General features: G+C 47.4%; 1 long non-coding RNA gene and 1 pseudogene across 1 annotated transcript in view; both read left to right on the plus strand.

Moving 5' to 3' along the window:
• LOC106723672 overlaps positions 1 to 1,182 on the plus strand; it is a 19,086-nt gene extending 17,904 nt beyond the window's left edge. Inside the window, exon 3 of the long non-coding RNA XR_001359374.1 lies at positions 993 to 1,182. This is a non-coding gene — a long non-coding RNA (uncharacterized LOC106723672). The remainder of the gene's footprint in view (positions 1 to 992) is intronic.
• Positions 1,183 to 17,086: 15,904 nt separating this feature from the next.
• On the plus strand, positions 17,087 to 18,638 carry LOC102251962 (annotated as a pseudogene).
• The last annotated feature ends 3,126 nt before the right edge of the window (positions 18,639 to 21,764 follow it).

Here is a 21,764-nt window from a genome sequence, read left to right on the forward strand (position 1 = left end):
CGTCCACCCCAGTTCACGCCCAGCGGCGCCAGAGAACCAAGGGCCCCAATGCGGGCTACACCCTGTGCCCACCGCTCCCTGCCTCCTGCTCCTCTTTTACACACCCCGCGCCCTGAATTCCACATCCTCCTATCCAACCCACTCCCACCCCATCACCCACCAGCGTCCCTACCAGCGCCTGTCTCCCCCTCTCCCTGCATCATCCCCCATCACCGGTTCGGGACCAGCCCTAGTCTCCTCCCTCCCCTACACTCTCACGAGGCGAGGCAGGGTGCATTGGTGGCTGCTGTCCGCGTGAGGACCCCAGAACCTGGTGACTACTGTTTCCAGACAGCAAAGGGGAGGCCTGAGGGCATGAACCAGCGCGCGCACCCGGAGTGGTCTGGCCGCGGGCGGAGGAGCGCTGGCGACACAGTCCGGAGACTTTAAGTAGCGCAGCCAGCCTGGCTCCCCTCAAGCACACTCACTGGGACCACAGTCAGAGAGGCCCTTGTGCGTTTAAGAACCTGTTCCGATGCGCTTGAGACCTGGCCCCGCTGAGGGACAGGCAGGTCCTCGCGGTCACTCATTCCCACTGGTCCTGGTGACCTGCAGGAGCACAGGCTACGCTGCTGGCCTCAGGGTAGAGGTTTAAGGTCTGTCTTCTTTCCTGCTCAGAGATGACATCCGCACTTAGCTGGGCACCTGCGACACAGGCCAAGATCAAGGAGGGACCTGCTGTGTTATAATAATGTTATGGTCATAAGGAAACCCCTCTAATGTGTGGAAATAATTATTGTGTGAAATGATTAATGTGTCAAATGTTTGCTGTGTAAAGACCCCAATACTCTGTAACTTCCAAAATATGGTGAATGCCCCACTACCTTGATTTGAATGTCCTAAGCCCTTAAAGCATAAACACCCTGCTCCTAGCAAAGGCACACGGTCTGGCCCACACTGATAGGACACAAGTTGTTTACTACTGGCTATATAAGCAACAGATTTTTCTCCAGTCGTTGTCTCCTGCCTGAGAGGAGGACTCCACGTCACTCCATGAGACAAGCCCCTGATTGACTGCTCTGCTGTGTGAGCCTGAACCAAGTGTGGCCACCTGTCTGTCTCCGTCTTCTTCATCCGTCTTTCGGTGTGCATTGCCGGGTGGCCTTTGCTGGAGCCTAGGACCCACTAGGAATATATAAATAAACCTTGTGTGATTGCCTACTAATTCTGTCTTGTGTGTTTATGTGTTCCAGTTCGGCTCAGCTGTTTAGACATTTAAGCACATCTGGAATCTCTTCCCCTTGTGGAACTGCGTGGTGTGTGTGTGTGTGTGTGTGTGTGTGTGTGGGTGTTGGTACTTTTGTAGACTCCGTGTTTGTTTGTTTTTAAATTGAGAAATATCACTGGAGATGTTCAAATATTTTTTATTCCCTCTGAGAAGCATGAGTAGTTTCTATTTATTTTTTGATCACAAGAGAACAAAGGTTCATAATACTTGTAGTCTCCTTACAACTATTATTGTTATTCCTGGGGTAATAAATGGAAATAGAATATTGCCATTATTTTAAACTTTTCATTAAATTGATTTGCATTAAAAAGCAAATACAGAAGCATATAAAGTTAAAAGCGGGAGTCCCATTTCTCAGCCCCGCTCGGAAACATCAGCATGAAACCCCAGTGTATTTCCTTCCAGTCTTTTCTATGCCATTGATATAGTTTCTACTGGGGGTCTTCAGGAACACAAAGCTAAATCATGAAAGATGGCAGGTTTTTGCTAGGAAAAGACCGGAAACTAGTGGTTAGTTTGGCCTCTTCCGTTTCTTTGAGAAGCTGGGTAACCCATCCAGGGCTATATGCCACTTGGTCATATGACTGGGAAACCAGTTTCTCAGATTTAAGGGCCGGAGTAGAACCCAGAATGACGGGGAGCTGCCCACTGCTGCCACCTGCTGTCTGCAACGGTCACTGCAGGTGCTGCCTGCTCCCAGGTCCCTGGGCTCCCTCAGGATGGCAGGGCCCAGCCAGCACCAGCCTCCTTAGGGCCCTCCTGCGCCTGCACTGGCACACCCTCCCTCCACAAAACCTCACCGCTCCATTGCTCTGGAGTTTGTGTTTCCAAATGTAGCTATCTAGCCATTGTTGTTTCGTTAGGGTAACCATGAAAATGGAAAATAAAAACACATAAACATACACTATTTCTTCTCATAAGTGGTATAATGAGCAATATTAGCAAACTGCTATAATCTCCTGGTTACAGTGAGTGGCTTGTCACCAGGTTCCAAGGTAGGTTTTTCCTCCAGTTTCTGTCACCTGGATTTTGGAATCTCACCATCTAGGCCTGAAAACGCCACCATCCAATGATTTCTTGGTCATCACTCGTGTGTGTGTGTGTGTGTGTGTGTGTGTGTGTGAGAGTGAAGGGAGATGACTTATTTTAAAAAGCATTTTAAATCATCATCTCATATTAACACAACAACTCTTTAAAGATTCAGTGTTATTTGACTTTACTTCTCTTATATTGTTAATGTGAATGTACTTGAGAATGTACACTTGAAATTAGGTAATGTGATATATTTTATGCTATGTTTATTTTACCACAATATTTTAAAGTGAAATAAGAAAGAGATCTCTTTTCTCAACATTGAAAGACACTGACCACAAACGTGTTAAAAAGTATTCTGGACTCAAGCACACATCAAACACTGTTGATGTCCCTATCCTATTTTATTAGAGCTATAATGCACCAAAATAAATCCCTAAGCTTATACATATTGACCATAAACATTAAACTAATCAGGCAAGTCTGAGCACAAAGCTGTCTTTCCCTGCCCCGTGAGAGTCATGTTCAAGTCTGGTCAAGTCATTGAGGGAAGAAGTACCAGAAAATCACTCTGCCTGGCACACAAGGTCTGTGTGGGTCCCTCTTGAAGACTGGAAGTGGTGGCAGCTGGCAGTCGGCATGTATATGAAGCACTTTCCAGCTGAGTGAGGCCCAAGGGTCAGGAGGAGGCTGGTGCTTTGTTCTAGTAGCCAAGACCGGGAGGAAGTTTCCCATAGGACCCACTCTCCCCGGGACTCCCTTTCTGGAGTGCTGTGGCTCCCTTCTTCCCTGCTGGTCCCTCTCCCTCCCCTCCTCCTTCAAGTCCTCTTCCTCAGCTGGATAGGATACCTCCCCGGCTGCCAGCTCTCAGGTTTGCTGAGAAAATTCAGAATTTCCTGAGCTGACTTCATGCGGCACAAACTACTCCCTGAGGAATGAATAGTAAAACAGTGGCTACTTTCACAAGGATTAGGACTCTCAAGATAAGAGATCCCAAAGCATGTTTTGTCTTAAAAACCAAAGCAAAGCCCTAGCCGGTTTGGCTCAGTGGATAGAGCATCAGCCTGTGGACTGAAGGGTCCCAGGTTTGATTCCGGTCAAGGCACATGCCTGGGTTGTGAGCTCGATCCCCAGTGGGGGGTGTGCAGGAGGCAGCCAATCAATGATTCTCTCTCATCCTTGATGTTCTATCTCTCTCTCCCTCTCGCTTTCTCTCTGAAAACAATAAAAAATATATATTTTTTTAAAATAAAAAAAATTTTTTTAAGAAAGCAAAAAGCGTGAAAAATCATTCAGGCCTATTTTCACAGAAGGAGAACTCCACCTTCAGAATGTGGGATGACAATCCCAAGGGCCCATCAACAGCATTGGTTCTGACTCTGAGCCCTTTTAAAATTGGTAGTGCGATCTAAGCAGAGGGTGTATTTAAAGTCTGGGTTGGATAAAAGGATACTTAGATCTTCTGTCATTAACTATGTCATTAAGGATGCCACCGCCCAGACTGGTATAATCCCTTAGGAAGACTGTGGAGGTTATTCTCAAGCAGCAATTTCAAAATATATTATCAACATCAATACTAATCTACTCGTCGTAAGCTTCTTTATCACTTCTGCCCAGCACCTCTACCTCTGAGAATTCAGGTAAGTCTTACCCAACCCTTTGAGTTTGCTGGAATTATTTCAGGTTCACAGATAAAGAAATTAAGTTCTGAGCAATTAAGAGACTTCCCCCACAGTTATACAACTTATAAGAAAACCCAACATTGCATAACTTTGTAAGTATTCAAACTGATTTGAAAAGATATCGGTATGAGACAGCACTTGGCAGAGTAGCTGGCACAGAGGTGACCTCCGTGGATTCCATTGTCCCTTCTTCAGCACATCCTGTCATCGTTATGAGGCTATTTAAATGGGAGTGATCTTCTCCAGCATCACAGATAAGCAAACTAGGCTTCAAAGACCCAAAGGGCTTGTCTGAAGTAACACAACTAACAAGTGGCCACATCCAGGTTTGAAAGACCTTGGCCCTATTGTGACTTTGAAATGCATAATTCAATTTGAATATACAGTATACCCAAGAGAGCTTTCATGTAACTTGTTAATTATTATTTTCCAATTTAAAAAATGTTTAATGTTGACACTATTGCAGATGTTCCCCATTTTCTCCCCCTTTGCCCATCTCCATCCACTTCTGCATCCTCCTGTCTTGGCCTTCACCACACTATTGTCCATGTCCATGGGATGTGCATATATGTTCTTTAACCCCTTCACCTTCTTTATCCAGTCACCACCACCTTCCTCCCCTCTGGTACCTGCCAGTCTGTTCCATGTTTCCATGCTTCTGGTTCCATCCATGCGTCAGTTTATTTTGTTCATTAGATTCTAAATATTAGTGAGATCATATGGGATGGACCTGGAGAGTATTATGCCAACTGGTCAATTATTTTAAACTTCCCTAGTATTTCAACAACTGACTCACAATTTAAGTACATTCTCTGTTTTGGAAACACTCTAGGACCAGTGACTTTAACTAGAGCTCGTTTGAGAGGGAAGTATTTTCCAAAAAGCTCCCCGCTGCAGGGTCAAAACTACATGTGTTTGAATGCGAAATACTTATGCCAACACAAATAGAAGGACGATGACCTACCATGGCACAGGCGCTCACCTCCTGCTGTCTGGAGGAGGCAGCCACGAGGACAGAGCAAGACAGGGATGGGTCCTGTGTTCTGAGCTCTACAAAGAGGGGACTGAGCTGTGCTCCTTAAATCCTGGCGCCTGGGGTGTGCCCTAATTTCTGATCTCAGGCTGGTGATTCACCTCGTGGACTGGAGGCCTTAATTAATGGAGATCCGGGGTGTTGTAGGAAGTGGTGGTGACTCGGCAAGCATTTTTCTTTTGCCTGAGTCAGTCCAAATCACAGCCAATACGGGGTAGGACAGGCTTCTAAAAGGGCGTGGGGCCTCATCCTCAACCACCAGTGAAGAAGCAGACGAGTCCTCAGTGAAGAAGAAATGACATGTTGGTGCCTTGAACTCGGCGTAGGAGTGATTGGGGAAGCTAAGATGACGGTGCCGGGCCCTGAGCAGATGGCAGGCATAAGACGCTCCAGTCCCTGCTGACGTAGACCAGCCACTAGGCCCTGACCTGCAGGCTGGACAAGACAACCGGGGTCCAGGCCACATGGAGCTCAGTCAGAAATAGGCCTGGCCAGAGGCCATGAGACTCCCTGGGAAACCGGAACCTCTTGTCAACCACGTTTTGGCTGTGGCCTCAGGAGGCAGCAGAGCACCCCTGGGCCCACGGCCAAGCAGTCAGAGAATGTGAGATGCAGGCATCTCCAACCCTAAGTTCTAGAAAGAGGTTTCCCTTTTCCGTTCTGCTGCTCAAATCCCTACTGAGCATTACCAGGTGCCAATTCTCCATGAAATGCCCGAGACCAAGGTGAGGAAGACAACGGTGCTGCTGGGAAAAGCTTACATTCAGATAAAAAGTGAGACAGCAACTATAATGCAGCGGAAGACACTCCACCTGGGCCTCAGCCCTGCACTCATATTCCCACAAGAGTGCTCCTGGCTAAGTGGGATTTCAAGGTGCCCCTCCTCCTTCCTTCCCTCCCTCCTTGTTGCTCCTCTCCTCTCCTCTCCTCTCTCCTCTCCTCTCCTCTCCTCTCCTCTCCTCTCCTCTCCTCTCCTTCATTCACCCCTTCCCATGAGAGGACAGACCTCACTCATCCATGAGTTTGGGAGATGGATTTGGCCCCTGAGTCTCAGCGCCCTCTGGTCCCTCCCATGTGGTTCTGGCCTGTTCTGGGCTGTGGGGTCTGCTGGCTGGGCAGGCTGTGCCCCTGCAGAAGAGGCCAGCAGTTAATGAGTAGCCAGCTAATCCATCAATTTTGGAAAGAGGTATCAAAAGCCACTTTAGCTTTGGCCAGTTTGGCTATGTGGATAGAGCATCGGCCCTCGGACTCTAGGGTCCCAGGTTCAATTCCGGTCAAGGGCACATACCTCATTTGCAGGCTTGATCCCTGGCCTTATTCAGGGTCCATATGGGAGGCAACCAATCGATGTGTTTCTCTCACATTGATGTTTCTCTCTGTGTGTCTCTCCCTCTCCTTTTCACTCTCTCTTAAAAAAATATCAATGGAAAAATATCCTCAGGTGATGACTGAGAGAGAGAGAGAGAGAGAGAGAGAGGGGCTACTTTATCCTGCCTCTATAAAGCTGACATTTCATTCCCATCTGTCCGTCCTGTGTCTTATTTCACATTTTGTTCTGAACTTGGGAGGGAGCTCAGGGGGTGCCCCACGGAGCCCAACCAGAGACCTGTGGCTAAGTGGCAGTTTGTGAAAGCCCAGAGCCTGGCCTCCCTTCCACTCAGCGCTGAGTGTCTGTAGGGTCTATATCCACAGAACAAAGGAAGGAGCGGTGCACTCTGCCTCGGGTGGCTGGGGTGAAGACATTCCACCGAAGCCTGGAGCGGCTCAGGAAGAATAGACCCTCACTAGGCAGAGGAGGAGCAGTGAGGCGTGCTGGGCAGGTTGACAGCTTAGGCTGAGAGTGGCCCTCCCTGGGTGCCATGTGAGGACCTCCTGGAACTCGGTGCCAGCCAGGCCTCCTCATGGTTCCTCCCTTCATGGGACCAGACCCCCAAGTCTCCCTCAAAGACCCTCTTACTTCCCACACCCTTGCCCAGAACCGTGCTCTCTAGCTGAAGTCTACAACCACCCTCTTTTGTCACCCACTATGGCCATGAAGGACGCTCTTGGTTTTCCTTGTTTCCTCACCCACCTCATGTCCCATCATTTCTGAAAGACTCTGGTGCTTCCTGTCCATCCGATGTGGTTGGATGCTCTCCCCGTGGTCACAGAGAGTAAGTGTCTTATGACCTCTGCCTGCCCTCATGGGTCACGGTCACACAGTGAACGTCACAGCACTGCTCGCTCCCTCCGATGCAGCCCAGCGGCTCCTCTCTGCTCAGAAGTTGCCCTGTTCAGGGAGTTCCTGACCAGAGAGACTTGGAGACACAGACTGCTTTCTTTCAACCCTCACAGCAACAAATAGGTCCATTTTCTGAGTCATCGAGAGAAGCTGAACTTCTAAGAGACAGAATCAAGCCCAGAGAGTTTCAGGGAACTCCTTTTATTCCCTAACTCAGATATGCAGCACCCGGAAGAGGCAAGTTCACAGAGACAGAAGGTGTCAGGGTGGCTGCCAGGGACTGGGGGCACGGGAGTGGGGAGGTGACCCTCCTGGTTTCTCAGCCCTTTAGCGGCCATCATCTCCGAGGGCCCCAGAGCCACCTCCACAACCCACTCTGGAGGCTGGACGGTAAGGACCAGTCCCGGCCAAGTGCTGGGGACACTGTCCGGTCAGTGGTGTGTCCCCTTCTCTGGCTCACCCTGACAGGGCTGACACTGTCACCATCTGCATCTCTCTGATGGAGACATTCCACCTGTGAGGTTTGCGGCTCTTGTCGGCACCTGAGATAAAGCCTGAGACCTGCTCCATCCCTTGTGATTACATACACAAGGCCCCGTGGGAAGGCAAGGGCCTACTCTGGGCCATGTCAGCCTCTCCCAACAGCACTGCACCATGGGCACCATCCTCAAATGCCAATGTCCCCAAAAGGCCAAGAGCTCTCGGTCCACTCGACTTCACTGTTGCCGCTCACTTAGATCTCCTCACCCCCTCGGCGCCTCCCAGCCTCCCTGCCTGCACTCCTCCCAGCTTCACCCCTTCCCATCCAGACCTCATGGCCACACCTGAACCCCTGGCCTCACTGGCCTTCGGGCAGACCTCACACGCAATCCTGGTGCTGGTTAACTCTCCTCACCTGGTCCTGCCAGGGAAAAGCGCCTAACTGTGCTTGTCACCTACAGTCCAACCTGGGACTGACAGTCTGTTCTGTCATCCAAGGCCTTGGACATCTGGTCCCAGTCCACACTGCCAAACTCGCCTTTTATCGCTTCCCTAGTGAAGTCCTTCACACAGGCCAAATGGTCTCTTCCTGGACCCATGCATATGTCCCATTATCTTTTTAAAACTTGTGGTAAAATACACATAACATAAAATTTACCATTTTTAAGTGCATGGTTCAGAGGTATCATGTACATTCATGTTGTGCTACCAATCACCTCCATCCATTTCCAGAACTCTTTTCATCTTGCAAACAGAAACACTGACTTTCTATTTCCACTCCCCCAGCCCCTGGCAACCACCATGTACTTTGTATCCCTATAAATCTGACTGCTCTGGGTGCCTCATATATGTGGAAGCATATAGTATCGGTCCTTTTGTGACTGGCTTATTTCACTGAGTATAATGTCCTCCAGGCTCATCTATGTTGTAGCCCGTGACATGATTTCCTAACTTTATAAGGCTGACAATATTCCATTGTATGTATAGGCCACCATATAGATCAATGGGTATTTATGTTGTTTCCATCTTTAGCCATTGTGACTAATAATGCTGTGAACATGGGTTTGCAAATATTTGTTCAAATTGAGATCTCTCTCTCTTTTGGAAAAAGCAAGGCAAATGGGAAAGTTCATGCTTTCTGGAGATATTGTGATTCAAAATTGACCTAAACTTATATTTTTTTCTTTGGAAAAATAGATATCATAATTAATAAGGAGACTGAAAAATTTGAATGGACTATATTAGGTGATTTCCCCCTCTAACAAATAAGAGAAGTAAAGTCAAATAACACTGAATCTTTAAAGAGTTGTTGTGTTAATATGAGATGGTGATTTAAAATGCTTTTTAAAATAACTCATCTCCCTTCACACACACACACACACACACACACACAAGTGATGACCAAGAAATCATTGGATGGTGGCGTTTTCAGGCCTAGATGGTGAGATTCCAAAATCCAGGTGACAGAAACTGGAGGAAAAACCTACCTTGGAACCTGGTGACAAGCCACTCACTGTAACCAGGAGATTATAGCAGTTTGCTAATATTGCTCATTATACCACTTATGAGAAGAAATAGTGTATGTTTATGTGTTTTTATTTTCCATTTTCATGGTTACCCTAACAGAACAACAATGGCTAGATAGCTACATTTGGAAACACAAACTCCAGAGCAATGGAGCGGTGAGGTTTTGTGGAGGGAGGGTGTGCCAGTGCAGGCGCAGGAGGGCCCTAAGGAGGCTGGTGCTGGCTGGGCCCTGCCATCCTGAGGGAGCCCAGGGACCTGGGAGCAGGCAGCACCTGCAGTGACCGTTGCAGACAGCAGGTGGCAGCAGTGGGCAGCTCCCCGTCATTCTGGGTTCTACTCCGGCCCTTAAATCTGAGAAACTGGTTTCCCAGTCATATGACCAAGTGGCATATAGCCCTGGATGGGTTACCCAGCTTCTCAAAGAAATGGAAGAGGCCAAACTAACCACTAGTTTCCGGTCTTTTCCTAGCAAAAACCTGCCATCTTTCATGATTTAGCTTTGTGTTCCTGAAGACCCCCAGTAGAAACTATATCAATGGCATAGAAAAGACTGGAAGGAAATACACTGGGGTTTCATGCTGATGTTTCCGAGCGGGGCTGAGAAATGGGACTCCCGCTTTTAACTTTATATGCTTCTGTATTTGCTTTTTAATGCAAATCAATTTAATGAAAAGTTTAAAATAATGGCAATATTCTATTTCCATTTATTACCCCAGGAATAACAATAATAGTTGTAAGGAGACTACAAGTATTATGAACCTTTGTTCTCTTGTGATCAAAAAATAAATAGAAACTACTCATGCTTCTCAGAGGGAATAAAAAATATTTGAACATCTCCAGTGATATTTCTCAATTTAAAAACAAACAAACACGGAGTCTACAAAAGTACCAACACCCACACACACACACACACACACACACACACACCACGCAGTTCCACAAGGGGAAGAGATTCCAGATGTGCCTGTGGACGCTTGGTTTTCTTTCTCCTGGGAACAGCTGGACAGGTAAACTCTCCAGGGCAGGCAGACTGCTAATCTGAACAGATCTCAGCCCTGATGAAAGCAGCCCATGGAAACAGCTCCATGGGGATTTTAAAGCAACCAGGCACTCCAGTTTTGCCCCATTCCTGCAATAAATCACCACTCATAAAGGGAGCTCTGGGCTCATTTTCAGCTTTTAGAATGGCCAACAAAGTTCAGCCCCCTAATACCTATGAAAGACCCCTGCGGGCCAGGCCCGTGCTGGACCCTGGGGAGCGAAGCAATGCAGAGGGGCCTTAGCTGAGCCAGTAGAGCTGGCAGAGTCACAGCAGGTCCCAATTATGCCCCATTTAATTAATTATCTGTTTAGACTTAGTGGGACAAACGCAGGTGACCAGGAGTCAGCAATAACAGCCTATCCCCTGGTGCTTAAATGTCTAAACAGCTGAGCCGAACTGGAACACATAAACACACAAGACAGAATTAGTAGGCAATCACACAAGGTTTATTTATATATTCCTAGTGGGTCCTAGGCTCCAGCAAAGGCCACCAGGCAATGCACACCGAAAGACGGATGAAGAAGACGGAGACAGACAGGTGGCCACACTTGGTTCAGGCTCACACAGCAGAGCAGTCAATCAGGGGCTTGTCTCATGGAGTGACGTGGAGTCCTCCTCTCAGGCAGGAGACAACGACTGGAGAAAAATCTGTTGCTTATATAGCCAGTAGTAAACAACTTGTGTCCTATCAGTGTGGGCCAGACCGTGTGCCTTTGCTAGGAGCAGGGTGTTTATGCTTTAAGGGCTTAGGACATTCAAATCAAGGTAGTGGGGCATTCACCACATTTTGGAAGTTACAGAGTATTGGGGTCTTTACACAGCAAACATTTGACACATTAATCATTTCACACAATAATTATTTCCACACATTAGAGGGGTTTCCTTATGACCATAACATTATTATAACACAGCAGGTCCCTCCTTGATCTTGGCCTGTGTCGCAGGTGCCCAGCTAAGTGCGGATGTCATCTCTGAGCAGGAAAGAAGACAGACCTTAAACCTCTACCCTGAGGCCAGCAGCGTAGCCTGTGCTCCTGCAGGTCACCAGGACCAGTGGGAATGAGTGACCGCGAGGACCTGCCTGTCCCTCAGCGGGGCCAGGTCTCAAGCGCATCGGAACAGGTTCTTAAACGCACAAGGGCCTCTCTGACTGTGGTCCCAGTGAGTGTGCTTGAGGGGAGCCAGGCTGGCTGCGCTACTTAAAGTCTCCGGACTGTGTCGCCAGCGCTCCTCCGCCCGCGGCCAGACCACTCCGGGTGCGCGCGCTGGTTCATGCCCTCAGGCCTCTCCTCCGCTGTCCGGGCACAGCAGCCACCAAGGCACCTTGCCCCGCCCTCGTGCCTGAGAGGTCTGGGGCTGATCTCAAGAACAGGGTGGAGTAATGCAGGTGTAGGTGGGGTAGGGATGCGGGTACCGGTGGGGGTGGGGATGCGGTGCAGTTGCAGGAGGAGGGAGTGAGGATCTGCAAGGCGGGGCTGGGTGGGCTCGGGGTGTGGCCAGTGGTGGGCCTGGTATTACCTGGCCCTTCTTGGCCACTCCAGGCTCCAGCAGAGGTAGAGAAAGTTTCCTTCTGGAGCGGCAGGAGCGCTGTTCCTAGGACCGCGGGCCAGCGTAGCGGTAAGCGCAGGGTGCGGGCAGAACGCAGAACGGGTCGGGCCGGGGACAGTTGAATGGAAACCGGCCTCTGGGAATTCTGCTGGGAGTTTGGGAAGTTGTAGCAGTAGCAGGGCTGGTGAGCGGGGTTCAGGACTTTCTGAGGTCCTTTGGGCTAATTGAGGTTACTGTGCTGCTGGAGGTCCCTGCAGAGCCGAGCTGTCAGCTGACTAAAGATTTCCTGGGGGTTGGCAGGAGGCTGGTGGTGGGGGATGATCTCATGGGGTGTCTCCCTGTGGGGGGAGCAGGACTTGCTCTAGAACTTCAGGTCTGAGGGCTCCAGTGACTACTTAAACCCTGGAGGCTTAGGGAACACAGGGCCACGGGGAGGGCACCCCCGGCTGGTCTAGCAGCTCCCGGCTCTCTGCACAGCTTCTTTGTTAGGAACGATGTTGCCTCTTAAGCCCCTTTAAGGAACGTTTAAAAAGTAACCCTTTAGCGATAAGTGCCAGGACCTGATTCTCGACCAAATGCTGGTTACTGTGCGTTCAAGTAGAAGACTGGGAAAGCCTTATCTGACCACAGTGATCCTTTCTTTTAGGGGCTGTCCTGCCAGCAAGTGGCGGGGACACGCATGCACTTGCTCTGCTGTCTGCGCTCTAGTGGACAGAAGTCTACCTCGGATGCAGAGCTCCTAGTCATGAATATTTGTCATCTGGGCTTTAGAGACATGTGGAGTTCGCAGTTTTTATTTTATCATGATATCACCCAAATATGCCATATATATTTTACTCAAATATGGAATGGAATGAACAAAATGAACTAACAAGCAAAATAGAGACAGACTCATAGGTAGAAGCAGGCTGACAGCTGTGGGTGTGGGCGGCTGGGTGGGGGTGTGGAAGCATTGAGCAAAAAAGAAAGAAAAAGAGAAAAAACTCTTGGACACACCAACAACAGTGTGGTGATTGTGGGGGAGGGAGGGAGTGAAGGAGGTGGAGGAGGGTCTAGGCGGGATGGAAATTTGACTTGGGGTGGTGAACACACAACACAGTGTACAGATGATGTGTTGTGGAATCGTGCACCTGAAAGCTGTATAATTTTGTTATCCAGTGTCACCCCAATAAATTCAATAAAAATAAAAAAATAAAAACAGTTATATATACAAATAGCTGAAACATGAATTAGGCATAGGTCTCCCAGACCCAAAAGATCAAAATGATGGTGACTTATGATATGTGTGTCACTTCACTGGCAGTCCATCGTGGCTATGAGAAATATTGCAAGACAGACAGTGAAAGTTTAGAGAGGAAAAGGGAATTCATTTCCCAAAGGTCAGTGTGTTCAAAGTAAACACCAGCTAATTTGGCTCATATTTCACGGGTGCAATTGTTTAGTTCATATTGAGATGAACATTTAGTAAGGGGAATGCAGATATTCCTGTGAAGTAATTCTCAGAAGCTTCACTACCATAACTACTAGACAGTGCTGAGTAGGGTAACCAGCGAAGTTTAACCGGCTCAAAGCTGTCTTGAATAGGGCATTTAACAAAAGTTCATGGTTTGCCGATGAGAATGTGAATTCCTTGAATGTTACTTACAGTTTAAGTGATATTCATTATCTTAACTAAAATAACTTTTACACTGTACATTGGAAAGTTAAAATTAATTCTCTATCATAGCCATTTTACAAAGCCTCATACATACAAGGAATTGAAACAAAAATTAGGTCTTTTTATGTTACCATTACTTGAATATGCAGCTAGCAGAGAATAAATAGGACACACATATTTTGAGGATTTTATTCAGTATTGCACGTTAATACATTAGTAACACATAGTGTGTATAATGTACTAAATGTATTAAATCATTCCAGAGGTTCTAACTTCTATAAAAATCCAGTAATAGTACAAAAAAAGTTAAGACCAATCTTAGGTATGAATAAAGACTCCAAAATAAAGTAATAGGAAATTGAATTTGCCTTTTTCATCCCTTGCCCAGACTTTGGTTTTGTCCCTATCTTCAACTAAGTGGTCACTTGAGATCCATCCTTGGCCTCCTTATTGTGAGATCACAGGGCCCCTTCTTCTGGAAGGCTCTGAAAACATTGACATTGTTAGTCACCTTCTGCAAAGTCCTCCGTCTGTCTCCTCAATTCTGGGCCATCCCAGTTCTCATTCTTGATGACTGCTCTCAGGGGAATAAGCCTTCTGAGACCTAAAAGGCATCAGCAGGGGAGTCAGACTCTCCTGGTCCTGGGTGGCCTTCCTCCCAGCCCTTCCTGGTTTCCTTGCATCTGCTGGCTCTGTGGTGTCTGATCTTTACAAATATGCAAGATCTACCTGACCATTTTCCTCCCACGGTTAGACTTTTCTAAAAGAACGTTGCTAGATGACTAGGAGAAACAATAATGAAAATAAAATATAAAAGGATAAAACAAATTTTCAGGGCACAAAGTCCAAGAACCTAATAAAACTTAAAGACTATGGACTCTCGGCAGAACCCATCAGACAACACTGAGGGTGGTCCCTTCCTGCCACCCTCTCCAGGGAGGGTCTCTGGTCTCCAGCTCTTCTCTGTCTTAGGTCCTCACCCACCTTGTCAGATCGCGTGCCCTTCATGAAGCACCCACCACACATTGGCCACCTTTACACACACCAAGGGCAATGAGTCGGTTCTGTATCCTCTTCATCTCTTGTGCTGCATTGTCCATGACATCTGTCTCTAAATTCTGTTCTTAGCACTGTGGCCCTCACCCAGAAGAGGAGGTGCTACCCTGTAGACCCGCTTCCCAGCTGCTTCTAACCCCAGGTCTCCAGCTTCCAGCTGGACACTTTCACTCAAATCTCCCACCACTGCTTTTAATCCACACAGTCACCAAACCAAAGTTCTCATCTCCCCTTCCAACCTCAGTTAGCACTCCTCCCCATTGTCCTTCTCTTTGAATCCCCCCATAACTTTCCCGCTCACCAGGCTCAGGCATGTAAGACTTGTCTTTCACTCATACCTCTCTCATCTCTGGCTCTGCTCAGAAACTACATGATGCTTTCTTTTTGTCTTTAGAAAGTATCTCTTCTCTGTCCTTCCTCTTTTCCATTCTCCCCTCCTGTCATCCAGCCTGGCCTTCAACGCTCACTCCAAGGTCACCACACCTTTCCTGAGTCCCAGCGGGCTGTAGATGGCACCTTCTTTCTTGAACAACACTTCAGCATCTCTCTCCCCTCTCTAAGTGGCTTAATGGCTCTCTAGTCCTTCGGTTCATGTGCACCACCAGTGCTTACTGAATGCCTACTGTGTGCAAACATGGCCCCAGCCTAGCTCCATGTGCACAAGCAGCCATTAAATTCACTGCTTTCTAATCCAACGCCCTGTGTCAGTCACGTGATCACACCTATTCCCACCACACAGGAACCTCGCTCTGTCCTTAAAAGGTACTCCCTTCACTCTCCCTTCTATCCAAAGCCACGTCTCCTAAGCCCAGTTCCAATTCCACTCCTCCCCAGCTATACCTTTTAATATTAGTACACTTCTTCTCTGAAATCCCTCTGCCCTTATAGAGCTCCCTATTCTCCTGAATATTCCCATCTCCACAAATAGATCTCAAGATAGAGACTGTGTTTAAGTTGAAGACACAGCATGTGCTAATGCATAAAGGTCGTGTTTCAGGGCCCACAGGGAGTTTGGTGCCCAGAGTCAGCGCTGGACCAGGTCCTCCTGGGGGGTGCACACTGGCCATGGCTCTTGTCCTGTGTCCCAGAGGCAGATGTCCAACAGGGTGGAGGGAGGGGCTAGGGCCGAAGGCAGAGTTAGGGGTCTTGTGACAGTCTGGGGCTGATGGCATCCCTCCAACCTCAGCGGGATGGCTTGGGGTCTGTGTAGGAGTCAGAATTGATAGCTTGGAGGAGAAGCAGGCTGTCACCTAGAATAATTCCCTGACATCTGACATCCCTCATTAGAGAGTGGGTTGTTTCATGTTCAATAATTAAGTTTCTCAATGAAAACTCGTTAATGTCTAAAAACATGCGGAGTAGAGCAGATGGCAGTTATAATATGGGGCAAGGAGGCTGGTAGGATACGTGAAGATTAAGATTTCTCTATGGAGCTCAAATGACCAAAACAAAGCGTTGGAAGTTTACTCAAAAAGAGGATTAACATCTGCCTATCTTTTTTAGATCACAGGGAGTAAAGTTTTGTTTGTTTATTTGCCTTTAAACCAATTCCTAAAAATTAGTATTGTTAAGCATTTTAAGATTCGACATGATAGAGTTTTCTTTATTCTTGTATGTATACTCACGGCCTAGCCCACGTTCCTTACTGCACAGACTGGCCGTGAGAACAGCGGTGCTGTCTTTGGTTCCAGTTTGGAGCATCTGACCTGTTTGAGCAGAGGCCACATGGAGGACACCTTGTAGGCTTGGTCCCCTGCGTCCGAGGAGCACTGTCACCTTCACAAAGTGGGCCCAGGGGTCTTCCCTCTGCCTGAGAGGCAGTTCACTGCATATGACCATGGACCCCACCTTACAGTTAGAGACACAGGCTCCTGCCCAAGGACGCACAGAGAGTGAACCATCTATGTAACATTTGCAAAGAGAAAGATTCAAAAGGAAAGTAAAAAGTGGAGGAGGTAACAGATTAATACGGCAGAAGTTATGAAGGTGGAATGAGCACGGCACAATCAGGGAGAACATTGCTCTAACCTCACGTGAGCAGGACAGGTGAGATGAGGAACTGGACGGCTGCACAGGAAGCCCCAGAGACAGAGCCCGGAAGAGGCCAGGCTGGAGTTAGGAGGCTGGGAGAGGTCCGTGTCCCTTAGGAAAGTCATTTGTCTTTCTTGGTCTTACTTCCTTATCTCTGAAGTGAGTTAAGTAACCTGTGTTTCTCTCATTTAATCCATGCTTTTGTAGGGTGACTACAATACTTTATTGGTGCTGTAGACCTTGGTTTAACCCACGTGTCATGGCACACGTAGACAGGTACACAATGCACACACATACAGATGTACACACAGGAGTACACTATACAGAGGTGCACATAGACATTGTGTGAAGAGCTCTGCGGGACAGGCCACATTGGGAAGCGGGAGGGCAGCCACCCAATTACACTATATTCCAACTTTTATGTACAAGGACAGATGGTTGGACTTGAGCTCACCTGTCCTACCTGATTATTAACAAACATGTTCCCTTACAGGCTGGCAGTCTGGAGCAATGGGAGACTGGAGCCTTCTGGGGAGACTCTTGGATACTGCACAGGGGCACTCCACGGTCATTGGCAAGGTCTGGCTGACAGTCCTGTTCATCTTCCGAATCCTGGTGCTAGGAGCTGGGGTGGAGTCGGTGTGGGGAGATGAGCAGTCAGGCTTCACCTGCAACACCCAGCAGCCAGGCTGCATGAACGTGTGCTACGACAAAGCCTTCCCCATCTCCCACACCCGCTTCTGGGTGCTGCAGATCATCTTCGTGTCCACGCCCACCCTCATCTACCTGGGGCATGTGCTGCACATCGTGCGCATGGAAGAGAAGAAGAAAGGGAGGGAGGAAGAGCAGGCAAAGGGAGAGAGCGACCATGGCCAGAAGAATAGGCCTCTAGTGCGAGACGACCAGGGAAAGGTCCTCATTGCAGGGGCCCTGCTCCGGACCTACATATTCAACATCATCTTTAAGATGCTATTTGAAGTGGGATTCATTGTCGGACAGTACTATCTTTATGGCTTTCAACTGAAGCCACTCTACCACTGTAACCGGTGGCCCTGCCCCAACATGGTGGACTGCTTCATCTCCAGGCCCACAGAGAAGACCGTCTTCATCATCTTCATGCTGGTCGTGGCCTGCCTGTCCCTCTTACTCAACGTGCTAGAGATATACCACCTGGGCTGGAAGAAGCTTAAACAGGGCATGACCAACCACTATGGCCCAGACACCGCTGAATCCAGGGTGGGGGCAGCAATATCTGGGGATGTGATCCCACTCCCCTCCCACTAGGCCACAGACACTGGTGCTTGGGGTGCCCTTGTACTACACGCTCTCTGTCTCTTCCCTGGGATGGGCAACAATCATCATTATTCCAGGGCCCCTCCACCAGCAACAGACTTCAACATGGCAGCTCTTTCCCAAACACAGGGGAAGGGCCACCCTGACAAATTCTACAATAGTAACCACCACCTGATAATGACAGAGCAGAATTGGGCCAACCAGGAGCCTGAGCAGCAGATTCTGTGAGGAAGTTCTCCCCACCTGTGTCCACATCTTCCTCCTTTACCCCTCCAGGCAGCCCCCTGCAAGCCCCTCAGGAGGGCAGAGGAGGCAGCAAAGAATCTGTCGTGTTGGAGAATGGGGTCAGCAGCCTCCTGGGAGAGAGCAGACTGGAAGTGACTCCTGATGAGCAGCAGCAGGCAGTGACCCGGCTGTGGAGATGCACATGCCCCCTTTGCTGCCCACAGACCCCAGACGGTCAAGCAAGGCCAGTAAGGCCAGCAACAGTCAGGCCAGACCCAATGACTTGGCCATCTAGTGGTGGTCTCCCCAGAGAGCTTTATAATGACCACTTTTCTAGCATCAAAACCAAAGTGCACTTCAATTGAGCAGCTAGAGAGCCTAGCGTGACAGAGAGCACTGGAGTGGGGGGAGAAGACCACCCGAGAGGTCAGGTTTCTGTGTCCGTGCTTGCTGTCCTTAACGCTGGAGGTGGAGTGGGGAGGATGACAATGCTTTCTATGGGGGATGGGGGCAAAGTGGTGTGCAGGGTCTGATGCCCTTTAAAGATATTCATGGTACCCAAGAGCCCTGAGCCAGGAGACCTCAGGTGTTTCTGTCTCTGTGGCGGACTGTTCTTCGATGATAAAGAGGCAGGTGTCCGCAGTCACTTCAGTTTGGGGCCATTGGGTTTTCTGTCCTGAGCTCTCCGGAGCCTCTGGGCAGCCCAGAAGGTCATAGCTGCACTTCGCCCTATCTCTGTTTGATACTTTTAACTCAGAGTTGAAGTTCATTTGGGATATTTGCCAAACTGCACTAAAAGGAGACTTAGAGCAAGCCTATGTAGTGTCATTTGAGATTCTGAAATTCCATGTGAAGCCCACATTTTAAAAGAAATACTTTGTCTTCATGAGTCAGTTAATTACTATGAGAAGGTACAAAATGAAATAAAAGCAGGGAAAAACTTAAGTGCCTTTGAAATACTTGAAGTTCTAAAATGAGAGGTTAAAAGTTAACTGCTGCTGCCAGGAAAATTATTTTTACAGGTGAATGAATAAACTACACCTTTTTAACAGTGAAAATGAACTTTATGTTTCCTAGCCATTCTTTGTGGACAGCCCAGTAACTTTCTAAAGTGTAAATAAAAGTGTGTGGGTTCACTCCCTGTGTAAGTGCATGTGTCATTTTGTGCGTGTGCCTGATTTGTCATCCACACGGACGCTGCTGTGACAGGGAAGGCTATTTGTGTGGTGAGTGTGGCTAAAACATGACAGAATTTCCTGTCCTGCACACACGCTGTTCTGTCTCAGCCAGTGTCTGAGCCGATGAGCAGTGGTGGTGCTGAGTGTGGTCCTCATCACACTTTTCACCCCCAACAGCCACCGATTGTAGTTCTTATTCAGCAGAACACCGTCCACTGTCAATTATCCATTTGTTTTTATGAATCCCTTTACTTTTCTGACGATTCTTGTGTGATGAAAAGACTATGATTAATGTGAGCAGCTAGTTCATTAGTGTGTTCAGCTGGCTGTGGTATGGGCTGACCATCTCCTGAGCTTGAGCTAAACTCACTTCTGACACATGTCCTGCAGTCTTTCTCAGACAGATGGACAAGGAGAGGGAGGTAAGCCCCTCGGAGAATATTTAATTGACTGTTTTCTCAGTTCTCCCAGGGCTGGTGCGTAAGTACTGCCACTTTGGGTACCTGGGAGAGAAGGTCGCCATCACACACAAGTGATCCTCGGGTTTCAGGCAGCAAGCTGAGTTCTCCCAGCTGAGAAGGGCCACTAGAAAGTCCTAGTGTGAACCGCACTGTGTCAGTGAAGCTGTGGTTATTTAGAAAATGCAATAGCAGTTATCAGACAGGGAAAGTGCAGCTCGTTGAATGAGTGTGAAATTTGTCCAGATTCTTAGGTTCCACCCTGGAGACTGTTAATAATGATGATAAACTTTTTGGACCACAATTTGATACTGAGTGGGGTTGGAGGTGTGAGTGGCACTATAATTGTGTTTAGTTTTTGCATTTTAAAATTGGATTTTATTCCTATATGTCATGAAGAGGCCACACTTAGTTGACCACAGTCTACTTGGCCCACTCAAAGCCTGGGTAGGATGTAAAATTAGATTCACCTCCTTGAAAAACCTGTCATTTATACAGAAATTAAATTCTGCAATAGTGCCTATGGGATTTCTGCAGGTGAATGTTCTGATTTCAATTCTTTTGGAAAATGAAAGCTCATCTTACACAGTGTTGCTCTTTGAGGGATCCATGGCCCTGAAGTGGGGCTCCTTCTCCCTCCCACTGAGAAGTGAGAAAGGTCGCTCTGTATTCAACCCGTCATTGTAAACGTCCAAATGGCAATAGAAACAGAAATCGCCTCTTCCTTTGGGCCAGATTCCAGATATTATTTTTTCTAACCTGTTAATTATTTGGAAATTTCACTGAAACGATTTTCCTCTTAATGTAAAAGATTATTTTTATCCCTATGTTTATTATTAAACCCAAATGCTATACCTCTGATATTTACACATATTTTTAATTTGTCACATATAAGGCAATTATGTTCTTCCACCCCTGCGTTTAGAAGCCCAGTCACCCAGTTGGCACTGCACACTCTGTAAAAGTTAAGAAAGGTAACACATCACTACATTCACAGACCCAAATCCACTTTTTAAATTAGAAATCATCTCTTATAAAATCACTTTCTCATTTTTAAACTTTATTTGCTGAGTTATTCCTCCCCACCCCCCATGAAATTGACAAAAGGATATCTTAAATTTAAAAAGAGAGAGGTAAAAATAGCAAGTCGGAATATTCTGATATTCCCTGGCTTTCTTTGATCTTTAAGTGGCTACATCATAGAGTTCTCATACAAGAACACCTAGAATATGAACTGTGGATGCAATTCAAACAGTCTTTTAAAAAAATTAACCTGATGAGATTAGGTCTCTTCTCAGTTTAGGCTTTTCTCCCTGTCAATACTTTATTTAATTCTTTAGTATTACTAAATAAAATATTTTTATTTTAAACATTTTCTTCTGATATTTGTAACAACTCTTTAAAAACTCTAATAAATCAAAGTTATAAATAAATATAGGAGCTTTCAAATTCTTGTATATATTCCAATATCATTTATAAACTTAGTCATATGCTCTTAAACATTTTAACTACAACTCTAAAACTAATTACACATTTTACATGAAAACATTTTAAATGAAAAACCTATTGCCAGATGTGTTAATATGCCAGATCCCCTTAAAGATGACAAACATACAATCTCCCAGCAGTTGACACTGTCAGAAGACAGGACAGGGATTGCCTGGAGTCAGGTTAATGAAGGAGTGACTGCAAAACAGATAAGGAAACTGTACTGGTGGCTACACAAGTATAGACATTTTTCAAAATTCAATAACCTGCACCTTAAAATAGACTTACCATATGTTACTTATATGCCCACAACATTGACTTAAGGGGAAATATATATATACTAGAGGCCCGGTGCACAAAAATTTGTGCACTCGGGAGGGGAGGGGGGTCCCCCAGCCCGGCCTGTGCCCTCTCACAGTCTGGGACCCCTCGGCAGATAACGACCTGCTGGCTTAGGCCTGCTCCCGGGTGGCAGAGGGCAGGCCCAATCCCTAGGTGCAGCCCCTGGTGGGGCTCAGAGCAGGGCCGATTGGGGAGTTGGGGCGC

The sequence above is a fragment of the Myotis brandtii genome, unplaced genomic scaffold (assembly GCF_000412655.1).
Source record: "Myotis brandtii unplaced genomic scaffold, ASM41265v1 scaffold62, whole genome shotgun sequence".
In the NCBI taxonomy this organism is placed as follows: domain Eukaryota; kingdom Metazoa; phylum Chordata; class Mammalia; order Chiroptera; family Vespertilionidae; genus Myotis; species Myotis brandtii.